Below are 18151 nucleotides of genomic sequence, written 5' to 3' on the forward strand. Positions count from 1 at the left end.
TTCCGTGCGCTTTGCCGGCAGCCCCTGCTCTGTCTATGGCAGGAGCTGCAGGCAGAGCGCACGTTCTCGCCGGCACCATGCGCCTCAGAACGGAGCTTTTCAGCTGCGCTCTGAAGCGTACCTTTTACGGTGCTGGGCTAGTACGCAACGTGCGCACATACCCTAATATGCACCGAACAGGCCAAAATGGCGACTCTCTACCGGGCTCGGAGTCCCTTCTATCTACGACAGGCAGAAAGCTTTGTCGCCCGTGTAGATTAAGAAATAGTCATCCACATCGTTCATATTTGGAGGGGCAACATTATAGATGAGGATGCGCCGAACAGAGGTCCAAACAAACCCATGAAATCCTTCAGTGCTCAAAATGCAACAGCGGAAAACTTCAACTTTTTAATTTTTTTATATTTAATGATACTGCCTGGGGAATACAGGTGCTTTGTTAGAAATGTTAGAATTTTTCTGGACTAGCCTTAGGATAGTTCATCAATATCTGATCGGCCGGGGTCCAACACCCGACACCCCAGCCGATCAGCTGTTCAGTGTCAGCAGCCGGAAATGCTCAGTTCTAGAGCTGCCCCTTCTTTCTGATAGCTCTGAGCTGCTCATGAGAAAACTATGCAGTCTCATTACCTCCTGGTTTCTGTCAGGGCGGGTTCTCCTCATTGAGTAACAGCTCTAGTGAACAGCTGACCTGTAATATTAACAGAACTATAAAGCCCAGCACTATTTGTCTGTGATACATTAAGCTAGCAGTGGTTTGTTCTGGAGTGTGTACACGGCTATCAGTGTATTTACATACAGAGATAACAGGGCATTTGAACAAATACATAAGATGTAGGGTGTCTGGGATTATGATTATGACAGTATTGATAAGAGCAAGATATATAACAGTAGCTAGGTCTGGAGGTGAGAGGGAGGTGAGCATGGTATAAAATAAAAAAGCTGGGGAGAAATAGTTGGGATGTTAGGAGTTAATTCCTCTCCTGAAATATATCTACTGTGCACACTCTCCAAGGTCTGGGCAGCAACTAGGGTGAAGAGAGAAACAAGTATCCACAGTAGCAAAAAGCATTTTCTTTATTACAGGGAACTGTCAGCAGGGTTTTGCTACCTCAGCTGAGAACAGCATAATGTAAGCAAAGAGACCCTGAATCCAACATTGTATCACTTACTTTACTGGGTGCAGCCTGACCCATTTATCTTGTAAGGTTGAAACGTTCCCGTCTACCTGTAATATGTGACGTATTACAGGGGTTGATTGGTAGTGATGAGCAAACCCGTTGATAGTCTAGTTTGCTGAACCAGCATGGACACAAAAAAAAGTTCGGCAGCTGAACTTGACCCTGGACAACAAACCCTATACAAGTCAATGGGGACGAGAAGTTCTGGGCTATAACATGGATGTAGTAAGGGTGGGGGTTGCAAGTGGAAGTTAATTGGCAGTAAGAGCAGGATAGTCATACCTACCATGTGCCCTGGAGGATCACGCTGCAGTCCAACTCTCTTCTCTTAAGGCCTCCTTCACATGTCCATGTCAGTGTTTCTGGTACGCGTTTGGTCCGTTTTCTCACGTGCCGGAGACATGGGCACACGTAGACCCATTAAAATCAATGGGTCTGCGCTCACGTGTGTGTGTTTTGCCATGGACCGTGTGGAGCATGCGTGTCCCCCAAACGTAGACATATCTGTTTTTCTCCGGCATCACGGAGACCGTAGATCAGCACCACGGACAGCAACGCCAGGGACAGGTGAGCAAAAAGTTCTTGTTCTCCGTGTGTTATCATGGATAGCACACGTGTGCCATAAAAACGGCACACGGAGGGTCATACGCACCTTTAATACGTCCATGAAAAAATGTGCGTTTTTTTCCACGGACGTGTGAAAGAGGCCTAAAGGGGTTATCCGGCTTATTTTATTTATTTTTTGTCATATCACTACTGGGCTACAGTGGGGCAGGTAGGTAGATAGTAACTACCTACCTGCCCTGCTGTCAGCTGCTCTCCCCCTGCTTAGAGCGATCATGTGACCGATCGCTCCTGCCGGGATTTTGCTACTTCCTGTGATATCACGTCGACAGGGGCAGGAGCTTATGCTCGCCTTGTACATGGGCATCACAGCCGACGTCATGTAGCCGCCCTGCTGGGCAGGTACAGTGCGATGAGCCCCCGTCCCTCTCATTCTTCCCCGTCCCCTCCCCAGACACTGTACTCTTCCCCGCTCCCTGTGTTCGTATGTGCCGGAGTCCTGGAAACACAGGGTTGCCCTCTCTGTCTAGGACACAGTCAGCACTGTTTGCCCGACTGTGTCCTCAGCTCATTATGATGCATGGTGCCCAGGTAACTGTGACACCCCCTCCCCTGTGCGCGGGTGAGAGACAGAGTGGGGGGCAGAAAAGAGAGTGCACGGGTGAGAGAGCGCGGGGTGCACAGAAGAGTGCACAGGTGAGAGAGTTTGGGGGGGCAGGGAAGAGTGTGCGCGGGTGAGAGTGCGGGGCAGAGAACAGAGTGCACGGGTGAGAGAGCGAGGGGCAGAGAGAGCATGGGGAGGGGGGCAGAGAAGAGCGTGCACTGGTGAGAGACAGACCTGGGGGGCCAGAGGAGACAGCGCAGGGGGAGTGAAGAGAGTGCATATGGGGGGGGGGGGGCGGGGGATTATATATAATATATTATATAATGCTAGATTTGTGTGGGTGTACATATCTCCTATAGTCTCACATTAGGGGCTATATATAATATTCATTACATAGTATTCATTTATCTATCAGGTGCTGGGGCAGAATACTGACAGGGAACAGGCCAGATAGAATAACAGACGTACGAGTGGATGGGCACCTAGGGAATAGTGACCACAATATAATACAATTCCACTTGTCCTTTAGTAAGGTGCCTTGGAGGGGGGTTACAAAAACGCTGAATTTCAGCAAAGCAAAGTTTGATCAGCTTAGAGAAGACCTTCGCCAAATTGATTGGGACAATGTCCTCAAAAATGGGAGCACAGAAAATAAGTGGGAAATTTTTAAATCAGTATTAAACACCCACTGCGAGCTAGCCATACCATACAGAAATAAAAGGGCTAGGAACAGGAGAAAACCAATGTGGCTAAATAAGGATGTAAAAGGGGCAATGAATAATAAGAAAAAGGCATTTAAAAAGCTAAAACAAGAAGGCAGCGAGGAAGCATTAAAAATATATAGAGAAAAAAATAAAATGTGTAAAAAACAAATATATTTAGCAAAAGTAGAAACTGAGAGACTCATTGCTAAGGAAAGCAAAGCAAATCCCAAACTATTCTTTAATTATATAAACAGAAAAAAGATTAAAATTGATGGTGTTGGCCCTTTAAAGAATAATGAGGGTAAAATCATAGAAAGCGATGTGGGAAAAAGCAAATGTTTTAAATACTTTTTTCTCAACTGTGTTCACACAGGAAAAGCATATGCCAGGGGAAATGCAGAGTGATCATGTAAATGCCCCATTAAGTATGACCTGCCTAACCCAGGAAGAAGTGCAGAACCGACTTAGTAACATTAAAATTGACAAATCACCAGGCCCTGATGGCATTCACCCTCGGGTATTAAGGGAGTTAAGTAATGTGATAGACAGGCCTCTATTCCTTTTATTTAAAGACTCTATAGAAACTGGGTCTGTTCCACTGGATTGGCGGCTAGCAAATGTGGTACCAATATTCAAAAAAGGGTGCAAAAGGGAACCTGGAAACTATAGGCCGGTAAGCTTAACATCTGTTGTGGGTAAAATGTTTGAAGGGTTTTTAAGGGATACTATTATGGAATGTCTCAATGTTAATAACTGTTTAACTCCATATCAACATGGATTTATGAAGGATCGCTCCTGTCAAACTAACCTGATCAGCTTCTATGAGGATGTAAGCTCTCACATGGGCCGAGGAGAATCATTGGATGTCATTTATCTCGACTTCGGTAAAGCATTTGACACTGTCCCACATAAAAGACTGCTAAGTAAAATGAGAAAGCTTGGGCTCGGGGAAAATGTGTGTAGATGGGTAGGTAGCTGGCTTAGTGGTAGAAAACAAAGAGTGGTTATTAATGGTGCATACTCAGATTGGGCCAGGGTTACTAGTGGGGTGCCACAGGGGTCTGTATTGGGCCCCCTACTATTTAATATATTTATTAATGATCTGGTGGATGGTTTACAGAGTAAAATATCAGTATTTGCAGATGATACAAAACTATGTAAGGTAGTTAACACAAAGGAGGACAGTTTGCAACTACAGATGGATTTGAGTAAATTGGAGAATTGGGCTGAAAAATGGCAAATGAGGTTTAACACAGATAAGTGTAAGGTTATGCACATGGGAAGGAGAAACAGATGCTACGATTACTTACTAAATGGGAAACTGCTGGTGAAATCAGACATGGAAAAAGACTTAGGCATCTTAGTCAATAAGAATCTAAATTGGAGTGCCCAGTGTCAGGCAGCAGCCACCAAAGCAAATAGGGTGATGGGATGCATTAGAAGAGGTCTGGGGGCACGAGATGAAAACATCATTCTCCCTCTGTACAAATCACTAGTCAGACCACACTTGGAGTATTGTGTGCAATTTTGGGCGCCGGTGCTGAAGAAAGACATTACTGAACTTGAAAGGGTTCAGAGGCGGGCTACTAAAATAATAAATGGAATGGGTGCATTACAATACACGGAAAGGTTATCAAAATTAGGTCTATTTACTCTAGAAAAGAGAAGACTTAGGGGAGACCTAATAAATATGTACAAATATATCAGAGGGCCATATAGAGATCTCTCCCATGATCTGTTTGTACCAAGGACTATGACAAGAACAAGGGGGCATTCTTTTCGATTGGAGGAAAGAAAATTCCTACATCATCATAGAAGAGGGTTCTTCACGGTAAGAGCAGTGAGGCTCTGGAACTCTCTTCCTGAGGAAGTGGTGATGGCCAACTCACTGAATGAATTTAAGAGAGGAATGGATGCATTTCTTGTTAGCAAAAGTATAGAAGGTTATAAATAGCATAATCTTACAGGTAGATAGAAGAGCGACCTAGATTATTAGAGGAATGGGGGGGGGCTGCAGTACCAAGACAGGTTATTAAACTTGGGGTTAGTTAGTTAGGAAAAACAAAGGCTTAGGGGGATCTAATCACAATGTATAAATATATGAGGGGACAGTACAGAGACCTTTCCAAAGATCTCTTTACACCTAGGCCTGCGACTGGAACAGGGGGCATCCGCTAAGTCTTGAGGAAAGAATGTTTAATCATAATCACAGATGAGGATTCTTTACTGTACGAGCAGTGAGACTATGGAGCTCTCTGCCGTATGATGTTGTAATGAGGGATTCACTAGTAAAATTTAAGCAGAGCCTGAACGCATTTCTTGAAAAATATAATATTACTAGTTATGTATATTAGATTTTATGACAGGGTGTTGATCCAGGGAACTAGTCTGATTGCCGTATGTGGAGTCAGGAAGGAATTTTTTTCCCCATTGGAGCTTATTTGACACATTGGGGTTTTTTTGCCTTCCTCTGGATCAACATGTTAGGCTACGGGTTGAACTAGATAGACTTAGAGTCTCCCTTCAACCTTAAAAACTATGAAACTATCAGGTGCTGGGGCAGAATACTGACAGGGAATGTGTGTGCAGAGGGCAAGGCGGTGCCAGCTGTGACTGATGTTTGGCAGTCAAACATGTCATGTTTGGTTGAACTGCAGCTAAATAAAGTGTCTGCAGAGAATAAAGTAAAAATTCAAGAGAGATAAAAGTTAGAAAACAAAACAAATATAATGTAGTAATGTTTTATATGACAGCACAGAAACTCCAGAATTTTTTTAAGCTAATGTCGGACAACTCATTTAATTAAGGTTCAAGAATATTCACTGCTTCCCTCGCTCACCCTCTGTGCCAGTGTTTGGTTGCAGACTACTATACACGCCCCCTCCCTGTGTCTGCATCTATGATTAGTTGCCGTTAATTTGCTGTAAAGTGTGAAAAGAAATAATTTTAAAAAAAGATTAAGGCTCCCACCATATTTTGATAGCCTGCGAGGGTAAAGTTAACACCTACAGGCTGTAGCCCCCACCTGTGAGCTTCACTGTGGCTGGTTATCAAACTAGAGAGAGGAGGGGGAGGGAATGGGGAGGGCTGTTTGTGCTTTATTTCTTTTCACTTACAGGATTAGTAATTGCGGTGTCTCAGACGCCTCCCATTACTAATCCAGGGCTTGATGACAGCTGTCTAAAAATGAGCCAGGTAAAGCGCGAGGATCCTGATGTGCAAATTCTGGGCAGCTGAGGGCTGGTATTTTTAGGCTGGGGGGGGGGGGGGGTAACTGGCTCCTCCCATGCTGATAATACCAGCCCCCATCTGTCTGCTTTACTGTTGCTGGTTATCACAACTGGGGGGACCCTACGTCTTTTTTTTTTTAATTATGTAAATAATCATTTTTAAAAATGCCATAGGATCCGCTCTATTTTGATATCCAGCCACGGTAAAGCTCACAGCTAGAGGCGGTTAGCGTTGTTTTACCGGCACTGGCTTTTAAAATACGGTGGGAGGCTACATCATTTTTTTTTAATTATTTCTTTAAACACTACCATACAGCAAACCGACTGCAACCAATCACAGACATGGACACTGGGTGCGGGAGGAGGGGGGTATAGCATGCTGCAACCAGACATTGGCACTGAGGATGGGCAAGGCAAGCTGTGACTATCAATGAACTTTAGTTAGCGGGCCTAGAAAAAAAAACAAAAAAAAACCCCAAAAAGAAACACCTTTCAGCAAGCAAACCCGTAGAGGAACCGGACGTGCAATAAAAATTCTGTTTTGGGTTCAGCACCGGACACACGGTGTCTGGTACGGACCCCGAACTATACAGTTTAGGTTCACTCATCCCTATTGCCCGGTCAATATCCACAAGTCTGGAGTCACTGTCACTCTGTGCGACTGCAGACTTGTAAATCCTCACATCGCATGCAATGCGCACTGTATGGACTCGCTAGTGACAGGGAACAGCAGTCCATACATTTGCATTGAGTGAGACAGTTACCATCTGATAGTGTTCTTGCCAGGAGTCTGCATATTGCATACTCGCAGCCATGTGATAGCTGTTCCCCGTTCTGACACCGGCGAATCCTCACAGTGTGCACGATATGAGGATTCACAAATCTGCAATCAATCACACAGAGCGACACAGTGACTGCAGACTTATGGATTCAGACCAGACAACCCCTTTAATAAAAAATTAAATACTTTTTGCTAGCATAGATGCTGTTGTCAGTAGAGATGAGCGAACCGGTCGCGGTTCGGCTCGAGGTCTGTTCGTCGAACCGAACTCGAACTAATAGGCTATAATGGGAGGCAATCACAAACACATAAAAATGCATTATAAATGTACACATACAGTAAATAAACATTGCCATAACACTTACCGGTCCCCGCGATCCCTCCTGCACTCTGTCTCCTGCCGCTATTCCATCCGATGATCGCTGAATCCTCCCGGTGACCGGCACTGCCAGCAGAGAAGCAGGACCTATCGTGACGTCAAAATAGCCATGTGACCAGTCACGTGGCTATTATCTCATTGGCTACAGACTGGTCACATGACTATGACGCGTCATGTAGGACCTGCGAGTGCATCTCTCTGGTACACGGTGCACATTTGTGTATCGCCATGTACCGGCGATATGCTCTAGCACACGGTCGACTCCCCGTTCCGTTAGGGACCGGCTGACACAGCCGGTCATTAACGGAGATCATCGTTGCCATAGCAACGCAGTTAGCGGTGACGTCACCGCTAACCGCGGCTCCGGGAGCACCGTTGCTATGGTAACGCGTCTGTCAGCGTTACCGCTGTTACCGCTAGCAGCACTGATCACTCACGGACTGAAGGCTGCACGCTGCTTCCCGATTGTAGTGAGGATTGTAGTGAGGATGAGGTGCCCCAGCCCATCAAGTGATGGGCTGGGGCACCTCATCCTCACTACAATCGTCACTACTACTACACTAGTGAGGATTGTAGTGAGGATGAGGTGCCCCAGCTCATCAAGTGATGGGCTGGGGCACCTCATCCTCACTAAAATCCTCACTACAATCCTGAAGTACAGTTTCTTCAAATTCATTTAAAGGCACTGGAACGCTGAAATTGCTGCTTATAATTTAAGCCTCTATTAAAAACCTCTTATCAGCGCTGGTTTATTGGGGATTTATTGGGCTGACAGGGGGTAATAAAGATGGAGTCTCTAATGTGTCTGTGTATTTATTTCTATTAAAGTATTTTTTCTCTGTGTGGTGTCTTTTTTTTAACCCTTTATTGGAGATTCTTAATGGCCGGGTCAAACGTGCCTGACATTAAGAATCTCTGGCTTAATACTGGCTAGTAAAACAAAGCCAGTATTAACTCATGATTACCCAACAAGCCACCCGGCTCCAGGGCTGTTGGAAGAGTTGGATACAGCGCCAGATGATGGAGCTTCTATGAGAGCGCCATTTTCTGGGACGGCTGCGGACTGAAATTCGCAGCAGAGGCGCCCAGAAACCTCGGGCTAACCTTCGCCATATTTTTGTATGCTAGCCAGGTACAGCAGGCAGCCACGGGCTGCCTCCAACCCCCAGTTGCCTATTTGTACCCGGCTGGGAACCAAAAATATAGGGAAACCCGTTTTTTTTAATTATTTCACTTATTTCATGAAATAATTAAAAAACAAATGATGTGGGCTTCGCCCCATTTTTGTGTCCAGCCAGGTACAACTAGGCAGCTGAGGATTGGAATCCGCAGCACAGGTTGGCCTGAGCTTTCTGGGCCCCACTGCTGCGAATTGCAGTCTGCAGCCGCCTCAGAAAATGGCATTTTCATAGAAGCGCCATCTTCTGGCGCTGTATCCAACTCTTCCAGCACCTGCCTGCTATACCTGGCTAGCATACAAAAATATGGCGAAGCTCACGTCCTTTTTTTGTAGTTTTTTGGCAAAAAAAATAGAAAATGCTTCCCTGGATTTTCCATTGCCAGTGAAGGTAACACCAAGCAGTGGGGGTTAGCAGCCAGTAGCTGCTTGGATTACCCTTAGCTAGCAATACAAAAAATGTAGCAGGAGCCCATATATATTTTTTTTAATTATTTATTTAAATAACTAAAAACAAAATGGGCTTCCCTGTATTTTGATTGCTGGACATCACAGTGCTGTAAAAATAAATCTTTAAAAAAAATGACGTAGCGCTCCACGGTATTTTTGATTCTCAGCGCAGATAAAGCAGACAGCTATGGGTTGCCACCCCCATCTGCCTGCCGTTACCTTGGTTGGCAATCAAAATACAGGGAAGCCCATTAATTTTTTCTATTTAAAAAAATAGTAAAAAAAAAAAAGACGTTGGGTCCCCCCATTTTTGATAGCCAGCTAGGGTAAAGCAGACGGCTGTAGCCTGAAAACCACAGCTGGCAGCTTTACCGTGGTTGGGGTCCAATGTGGAGGTCCCCCCAGGCTCTTTTTTTATAATTATTTTATAAATATTAATAATTACACAAAAAAAGTAGGGTCCCCCCCAAATTGGATCACCAACCAAGGTAAAGCGGACAGCTGTGGTCTGGTATTCTCAGGGTGGGAAGGTCCATAGTTATTGGGCCTTCACAGCCTAAAAATAGCAGGCCGCAGGCACCCCAGACGTGGCGCATCCACTAGATGCGCCAATCCTGGCGCTTCACCCCAGCTCATCCCGTGCCCTGGTGCAGTGGCAAACGGGGTAATAAATCGGGTTGATACTAGCTGTAAAGTCACCTGAGATCAAGCCCAGCAGTTTGTGATGTCATGGCGTCTATTAGATACCCAACATCATAAACTGTCAGTACTAACAAAAACAAAAAATCGACAAAAGAAATTTATTTGAAAAAACAGTCCCCAAAACATTTCCTCTTTCACCAATTTATTGTAAGAAAAAAAATAATGGGGTCCCACGACGACTCTGGACCGTCTAGAATACGGGGGGGGAGACACTCAGGGAACGTATCCCCCATTTTCTAGGAGTGCGGACCCTTCATGTGAGGAGTGTGGGTGCAATGAATCTGCACTCACTCTCCCCGGGTCCACAGCAGCAGAGTCCATGTCATAATGGTTGCTACCAAAGCTGCAATGCCCTGCTCATGAGGTAAGGGCATGCCTAATCAGGAGAACTACTGTAGAGGAAGCTCTGCTCACTGGTATATAGGTGCTCAGAGGTAATAATAGATAAAATTAGTTAGTAACCTCGGCACTCTATATCTCCCAGACTAAGTCAGTAAGTCACAATGGATAGTAATGCAAAATCACTCTTTATTGGTCCGTATTAAGAAAAAAAAAATTTTCATAAGCATATATGTTTTTGTCCAAAACAAGTTACAAATGACGTTTCGGCCTGAGCCTTCGTCAGATTGGACTTATCTGCATGTAATCCTGAAAAATGACAATAATCAGTATCACATAAGAGTGAGAGAACAATAACATAAACTCGAACAATGTAGAGGTACAATTGGGATGCAGCAAAAAAATTGCAACACAGCAAGAAATGAAACACATGATACAAATGTCATAATACAGTACAAGGACAATATAGTAATGACAAATATGGGGTCAGAGTAGGCTTAGACAGCTCTGGTACGAAAGAGATGTCAATCATAAAGTAACATGTGCAGTAGGTGTAGAGCTACACTATGCATGGCAGAGCTAATGGGTAGACCGACCGGAGAAAAAGAACGGAGAAAAAGAACGGAGACGAAGTGGAGAAGAAGTGGAGAAGAAGTGGAGAAGAAGTGGAGAAGAAGTGGAGAAGAAGTGGAGAAGAAGTGGAGAAGAAGTGGAGAAGAAGTGGAGAAGAAGTGGAGAAGAAGTGGAGAAGAAGTGGAGAAGAAGTGTTTGTTCATGCCAGATGGGAGATAAATAATTTTTTACCGGCGCTGTCATTTACTGTAACGTGATCATCGGTGTACGGTGTGTACCTGTGATCACGTGAGCGGGGACCGAAAAAACCATCCTGAATCATGATCTCCAGGGTCTCAGCTAGCCCTGAAACCCCGGAGATTTTCTGACGCCGGGGGGCGTTATTCACTTATTTCTGCCTGCAGTTTATAAACGGCAAATCAGAATAAGGCTACATTAACACGACCGATCCATTTTTGCGGTCTGCAAAAAACAGTCCGTTTCTTTTCACGGGTGCATCCGTGTGGCATCCGTTTCCGTTCCGTAGACGGTCCGTATGTCATCTGTTTGTCATCCGTGTGCCTTCCGTTTTTTTTGTGTACTGCAAAAAAACTGAAGGAGGGTAAATGCATAAATTTACCCAGGGTCCATAGCTTCATCCTACATGAGGCGGTCACATGTTCACTCCAGTGCCATTTTCTACTGCTTTTCACAGCGTAGAGCGCTCTGGTGATTTTCTTGTGCTTGTGCACTTCATATCAGTCTTTTCTGTCATAATGGCAGAAAGACACATAATGTCCCACTCTCCTGCATTTTGTAATTTTGCACCCTTTGGTGCCTTTCATGTGGCACTAAGGGGTGCTTAGCTTTGTATTTAGTGAAAAAAAAATGACGTAGGGTTCCCCCTAGTTTTGTAGCCAGCTAGGGTAAAGCAGACGGCTGCAGCCTGCAGACCACAGCTGGCAACCTCACCTTGGCTGGTAATCCAAAACTGAGGGCACCCCACGCTGTTATTTTAAATTAAATAAATAATTAAAAAAAAAAAAAAAACCACGTAGGGGTCCCCCCAAAATTTGATCACCAGCCAAGGTAAAGCAGACAGCTGGGGTCTGATATTCTCAGACTAGGGAGGTCCATGGTTATTGGACTCTTCCCAGCCTAAAAATAGCAGGCCGCAGCCGCCCCAGAAGTGGCGCATCCATTAGATGTGCCAATCCTGGTGCTTCGCCCCAGCTCATCCCGCGCCCTGGTGCGGTGGCAAGCGGGGTAATATATGGGGTTAATACCAGATGTGTAATGTCACCTGGCATCAAGCCCTGGGGTTGGTGAGGTCAGACGTCTATCAGATACCCGACATCACCAACCCAGTCAGTAATAAAAAAAAAAATAGACGACAAACACATTTTTATTTGAAAAAATACTCCCCAAAACATTCCCTCTTTAACCAATTTATTAGAAAGAAAAACAAATCCAGGTCTGGTGTAATCCAAGGGGTTGCCATGACGATCCACACTGTCCCAGTCAATGAAGAGCAGAATGTTCCCCATTGGCTGGGAGAGCAATGCAGTGACCTGAGCTAACATCAATGGGTCAGCCCAGGTCACTGCAGGGGATGACAAGTGCTGCTGTCAGCGAGGTACATTACCTGCGCTGATCTCCAGCACACTGACAGCCCCTGTCACTGAGTTCAATGACCTTCACAGCCAAGTATCGCGAGAGGCCCGTGACGTCACCGCTAGTCAGTCTCGGGTCGGAAGCGAGAGGTGATGTGACAAGCGGTGGCCATGGAGGACAGTGACAGCGCTGAGGTCGGGATGGCGGGACTTCATCACCGCAGGTAAGCCGAGCGGGACCATGTGTGCAGAGTGTGTGTGTGTGTGTGTGTGTATGTGTATGCATGTGTATGCATATGTATGCGTGTGTGTGTGTGTATGTGTGTATGTGTGTGTATGTGTGTGTATGTGTATGTGTGTGTATGTGTGTGTATGTGTGTGTATGTGTATGTATGTGTATGTATGTGTATGTATGTGTATGTATGTGTATGTATGTGTATGTATGTGTATGTATGTGTATGTATGTATGTGTATGTATGTGTATGTATGTGTATGTATGTATGTATGTGTATGTATGTGTATGTATGTGTATGTATGTGTACATGCTGCGGGCAGGAGGGGGCGGAGCGAGCTGAGCGGGGAAGTGTGGGCTTCCTGCACGTAACTAGGATAAACATCGGGTTACTAACCAAAGCGCTTTGCTTGGATACCCAATGTTTATCTTGGTTACCAGCTTGTGGCAGGCTGCCAGCGATGGCTCCTGCACACTGTAGCTGTAAAAAGCCCTGCTTTTTGCTGCTAGAACCGTTCTCGAACGTATCTAGAACTATCGAGCTTTTGCAAAAAGCTCGAGTTCTAGTTCGATCTAGAACAGCCCCCAAAATCACTCGAGCCGCGAACTGGAGAACCACGAACCTAGAACCGCGCTCAACTCTAGTTGTCAGTCGTCACCTCTGGAACTTCTGGAGCATTGGGATCATCCTCTTTTTGGCAATACTTGCAACCACTTCCTACATATCAATTTATTTGTTGTAAGGTGCTACACTTGCTATTTACCTGGGAAGGAATTAGTGACCAGGCCCTATAGAAACCAGTTGTATTATAAAAGCGCTCATCACTGGAGGATGACAGCAGATATATAAAGCAAGTCAATAGCAAATGTGCTTATTTTCAGCTAACTAACTAGATAGCTACCGGTAAATCTAACTAAATGCCATTTAATAACTGCAGAACATCCCTTTGATTTAAATTGCAGCTATTTCCCTAAAGCATATAAAAAATAAATAATTATATATTAACGCTACAGGTAGAAGTCGTCCGAATACAGCCGCGGGACACGCGTGTTCAGACCAAGAGGTGTCTGATGTATGACAAAACACACCACAAACCACACCACAATAGGGGGACACTATAACAACGGTGGGCCCTGGCGCTCTAGTGAGAGGGGTAGATGGGACACCTCCTACACTCCCCTGCAGCTGTCCCTACTCTCTTAGCCAGTCTTTATACAGGTTCTCTCAACCTGATGTAGAGCCGGATACCTGTAGCCCTAATGGACCCTGTGGACACCCTGGCTAAAGAGCTGGCGGTTGAGGCTCGCTAGCCCCACCGCTACACTAATACAACACAAGGATAGATAAGACAAACAGGAGAGACAGCAACAAAATGTATAAAGTCCAACTTCGGGTCAATTCCTCAGCAGAACCTTCCACCAAGGCGGACAGAATACAATTGAATTGCAGCATCAGCAAGAATTGCTGGGAAACCCCACTACTTAAACCTAAAGGGGCATGGCTACAAAGTAGTGCTGCTGACATGCACTGCAATGAGCTGCTGGCAGCAAAACTGACATTAACTCATTAAGCACAAAAAGAAAGGAAACCTTTTAAATGTTGAGTCCCAGATGGAAATGCTAGGCTCCAGTCCTAAACCTGTCACTAGTCTCTAAAAAAAAAAACAAAAAAAAAAAAACCCCAGGGAGACGACCGTAACACTGGTAATGTCTATCAAGGCGAAGCAGGCATGCTAACAGCTAGAAAGACTTAACTAGTGAGTACTGCTGCATTGCCCAGACCACTATGATAGTGAAGAGAGCTGGTTTTAGAACCTCAAGCTGCTTAATGACAGCAAGCACGCCTTCTTACATCCATGAGAATAAGAGCATCCCTTGATGGGTGATATTGCAGCAGGTGTGCTGTACACTATATATGACATGCTGCAGTGTTGGCTAAGTTTGATGTTTACACATATCATGTCAGTTTAACCCCAGATAAGCTGCTATAAATAGTGACAGCAACATCCTAGACGGCAAGCAGAGTCAGGAGGCTCCTCTTCAACCCAAATGCCCCCTCGCTGCGATCATGATTGTGTGGTCCCAATGATTGCTAGTCCCACATATTGGCCTCAGGGTCTATTTATTGATTTATTTTACTCACTTATTGCACCATCTTATTACACAAAGCTTTCCAGCCATCATCATCACTGTCCCCATTGGGTCTCACTATCTACATTCCCTATCAGTAGGTGTTTGGGAGGAAACCCTTGCAAACATAGGAGAACATAGAAACTTTGCAGATGTCTTTGGTGGGATTCGAGACCTCAGCCCCAAGGCTGCAATGGGGCCTTTTATGATGTTAGCAACATGTAAGTGGAAACACATTCTTACTTGCATTCATTCCACTTTCTGTAAGGCTGGTTTCAGACGTCCGTGTTTTAGGTACGTGTGACATCCATTTTTAAAACGGATGTTACACGTACCCATGTTATTCTAAGCTGTACTCACACGGTCGTGTTTTCACACGGACCATGTGACCTCTCATGACCCCGCATGCACACAAGCAGGCCTGGCCGTTTTTTCTCCGGCAGCATGGGTGTCACACATACCGGAGAAAACACGGGTCTTTTTAATAAAAAATATTTTCTATATTTACATCTCTCCAGTGATGCTGCCTCCTGCTCCTGACCCCCACTCATTATACTCACTGCAGTGAAGAGCTGGAAGCCAGAGCATCGCTGGGGACTTTAGTGCCAGGGACCGCATCACTGGGTGTGGGTGTGTGTGTGCAGTGAGAATCTGGTGGAAGCCGGAGCATCACAGGGACAGCATCGGTGACTCATCACAGTTCCCAATGAACTCTAATGAAGCCGTGAAGCTGTAGAGCGGGTGTCATCAGGATGTCAGAGTTCATTGGGAACTCCGATGACCTCCTGGATATCACTGTGCTTGCAGAATACTCACCTGTCCCGGCGGTGCTGTACCCAACGCTGTGCTCGCACTGCTCCGGATTTTAGGTCCGGAGAATAATCGATGAATTTAATGAGCGGGGGTCAGGATCGGGAGGCAGCAGAGCCGAAGACTGCAGGAAAATATGGAAAATCTTTTCATTTCACAGACCCGTATTTTCTCTGATACCTGTCACACGTATGCAAACACGGATGACACACGTGTGACGTGTGTAACTGGTACCTGATTAAACACGGACGTCTGAAGCCAGCCTTAATTCATGTGAAGCACCTGAAGGGTTAAAACTACCTCCCAGCAGTTTTCTGTACTTTGCGGATTGCTGTTCTGTTGTCCTATAAAAAGGCCCCCCACTCACTACTAAACTTAATAGTTCCCTAAAAAAAAATCTCAGCTTTTTAAATATCCTGGAAAACAAAGTGAAAATTTGATGATAAAACCTCTGAACATCTTAAGAAAATAAAAGGATGTTTGATAAAAAAGAAGACATACGGGAAATGATTAGGAACTTATTGTGTAGCACAGCAAAGTGGTGGTTTTGTCTCCCTCCATTACCGGCCGCCGCCTCCTGCTGTTCTTGGCTCTCCAGTCCTGTTCTGCTGGTTGTGACTAGTCGGATCACTTCAGGATTTGCTGGATTGATGGGAAGTCACTTCACAATGCAAGGGCTCATGCAGACATTCATTAGTATCTGCTCTCCGGCCCTGTCACAGCCTCATGGAAATATATCAAGCCATCACGCTCTGGTTGGGAGGTCTGCGGCCAGTCCATGCATCCGAGATTAGACATATTTGCATGGACGTTCGAATAAGATGAAAGTCTATGAGAGCCAGAACGAGGCTCTTATAGACTTACATTAAAGACTTGTAACTGTTAGATGCAAGTTCAGGGCAGAAGTTGGTGGAACAAAACCGGAAAGAACAGCTGGGAAATATTTCACTAACACAAAACTAAATTTACCAATAACAGCACAATGTGTCATGGAAAAACAAAAACATTCATCACTGCCATAGGCTGAAACACTCCAGAGCTCTGACCACATAAAGGGACACCGCAGATGGGTCACTTAGGGGTTAATGTCTGTCTCTTATCTGCCCCCTTCAGGTGGGGGTCTGTGTAATGTATGAGCCCTGGAGGATGGTATTGGGGTTATTATGCGCCATTTAGTGACCGATAGCCATAGCCGGGGCTGCAGGTCCTCAGGGCCCTGGACATGTGGCCTTTAGACTCTGAGCCAGACCTTGCCAGGTGTAAGGAGCACAATCTGATAAAATCCACTTCACTAAATATTTTAGCTGTAACCGCAGAAAGCGTCCCAAAAGGCAACTTTCCCCGCCACTTCCCACGTAAAGGCGTCCTGCCCGTGCCACCCTGGCTGGGACACAGGCTGTGGAAGTCACCGACAGCTGATCGCGCAGGCTCCGCTCTGGTAATGATGAGCACGGACCTGATGGAGCTGCAGACTTCACAGCAGTCAGTGCACAGCCCCAGCAGACACACGCCGGCTGCGCCCCACTCCCCGACATCTCCCCACACCAACAATGACGGCTGTGTGCTCATTACCGTGGACACAGCCGGCTCCGCTGCAGTCAGTCCGTCCGCTCTGCGCCGGAGAAGGTGCCGAGCACTTGTCAGTCTGGCAGCGGCTCCCGTCCCGTGACGTCATCGCCAGGGTGTGGCCGAGCTCCTGCAGAGCGGTGATTGGTGGCGGCGGGCTGATTTCTGAGGGGAGCTTGTTTGCGCTGGTAATAGACGGTGCCGAGCAGGAGCGGCCGGGCGCTGTCCGGTGCCGGGATCCCAGTGCAGCTTGTTGCGTTGGTGACCGTGCTGTGTGCAGGCGGACATTTCCCTGAGGCGCCCTCATGTGGATAAATCAGCGCTTCACTGTAGGCGAGGGCTGCTGGCGGAGTGGAGCTCTGTCCTGTCCATACCTCACGTTTAGCCTATACACATCTCATACAGTAGCCTCTCATACAGTAGCCGCGTTCCCACTTGCGTTTAATACGGACGAGTAGAATCCCATAAGGTCCTGTGCACACGGTGCATTTTCTGATGCGGTTTTTGGTAAATTTTGTCATATCCATCTGCATGTCTATCCTTTTCTCATCATAGTCAATGAGAATTCTAAAGAGCTGTGTGCACATTACTGTATTTTCCGGTTTGTAAGACGCACTTTCTTTTCCCCCAGAACTGAGGAGAAAATGGGGGTGCGTCTTACAAACTGCATATGGCTTTCCAAAGTGTCAGTGGTGGCGCAGGGTTGGCGATAATGTGGGTTTGTGGGGTGTCACTGCAGTGGGCGCAATTGATCTGCCAGCGGGCTCAGAGGAGGTGGTGTCGCGGCTGAAGAGGTTAGTGTGTGGCAGTGGAGGGTCGGTGATACTGCGGGCTCGTGGGGTGTCTCGGCGGCGACCGCCATTGATCTGCTGGCAGCCTCGGAGGAGGGGGTGTTGCGGCTGAAGAGGTTAGTGTGCGGCACAGTGGAGGGTCAGTGATACTGCGGGCTCGTGAGGTGTCATGGCGGCAGGCGCCATTGATCTGCAGGCGGGGATGTCGCGGCTGAAGAGGGTTAGTGTGCAGAAGGTCAGCGATACTGCGGGCTCGTGCGGTGTGTCAGCGGCAGGCGCCATTGATCTGTGGGCTGCTTTGAATCACCCGCAGCTGACAAGATGGACTTCGAGAAAATGGCCGCAG

The 18151-nt window shown here is 46.3% G+C and overlaps 1 protein-coding gene across 1 annotated transcript in view; it reads right to left on the reverse strand.

Moving 5' to 3' along the window:
- CYSTM1 (cysteine rich transmembrane module containing 1) overlaps positions 1-17260 on the reverse strand; it is a 149897-nt gene extending 132637 nt beyond the window's left edge. The window contains exon 1 of the mRNA XM_075342282.1: positions 17021-17260. The gene's annotated coding sequence lies outside the window, so the exon portion shown is untranslated. The remainder of the gene's footprint in view (positions 1-17020) is intronic.
- Between the last annotated feature and the right edge of the window lie 891 nt (positions 17261-18151).

The sequence above is a fragment of the Anomaloglossus baeobatrachus genome, chromosome 4 (genome assembly GCF_048569485.1).
Source record: "Anomaloglossus baeobatrachus isolate aAnoBae1 chromosome 4, aAnoBae1.hap1, whole genome shotgun sequence".
NCBI lineage: Eukaryota > Metazoa > Chordata > Amphibia > Anura > Aromobatidae > Anomaloglossus > Anomaloglossus baeobatrachus.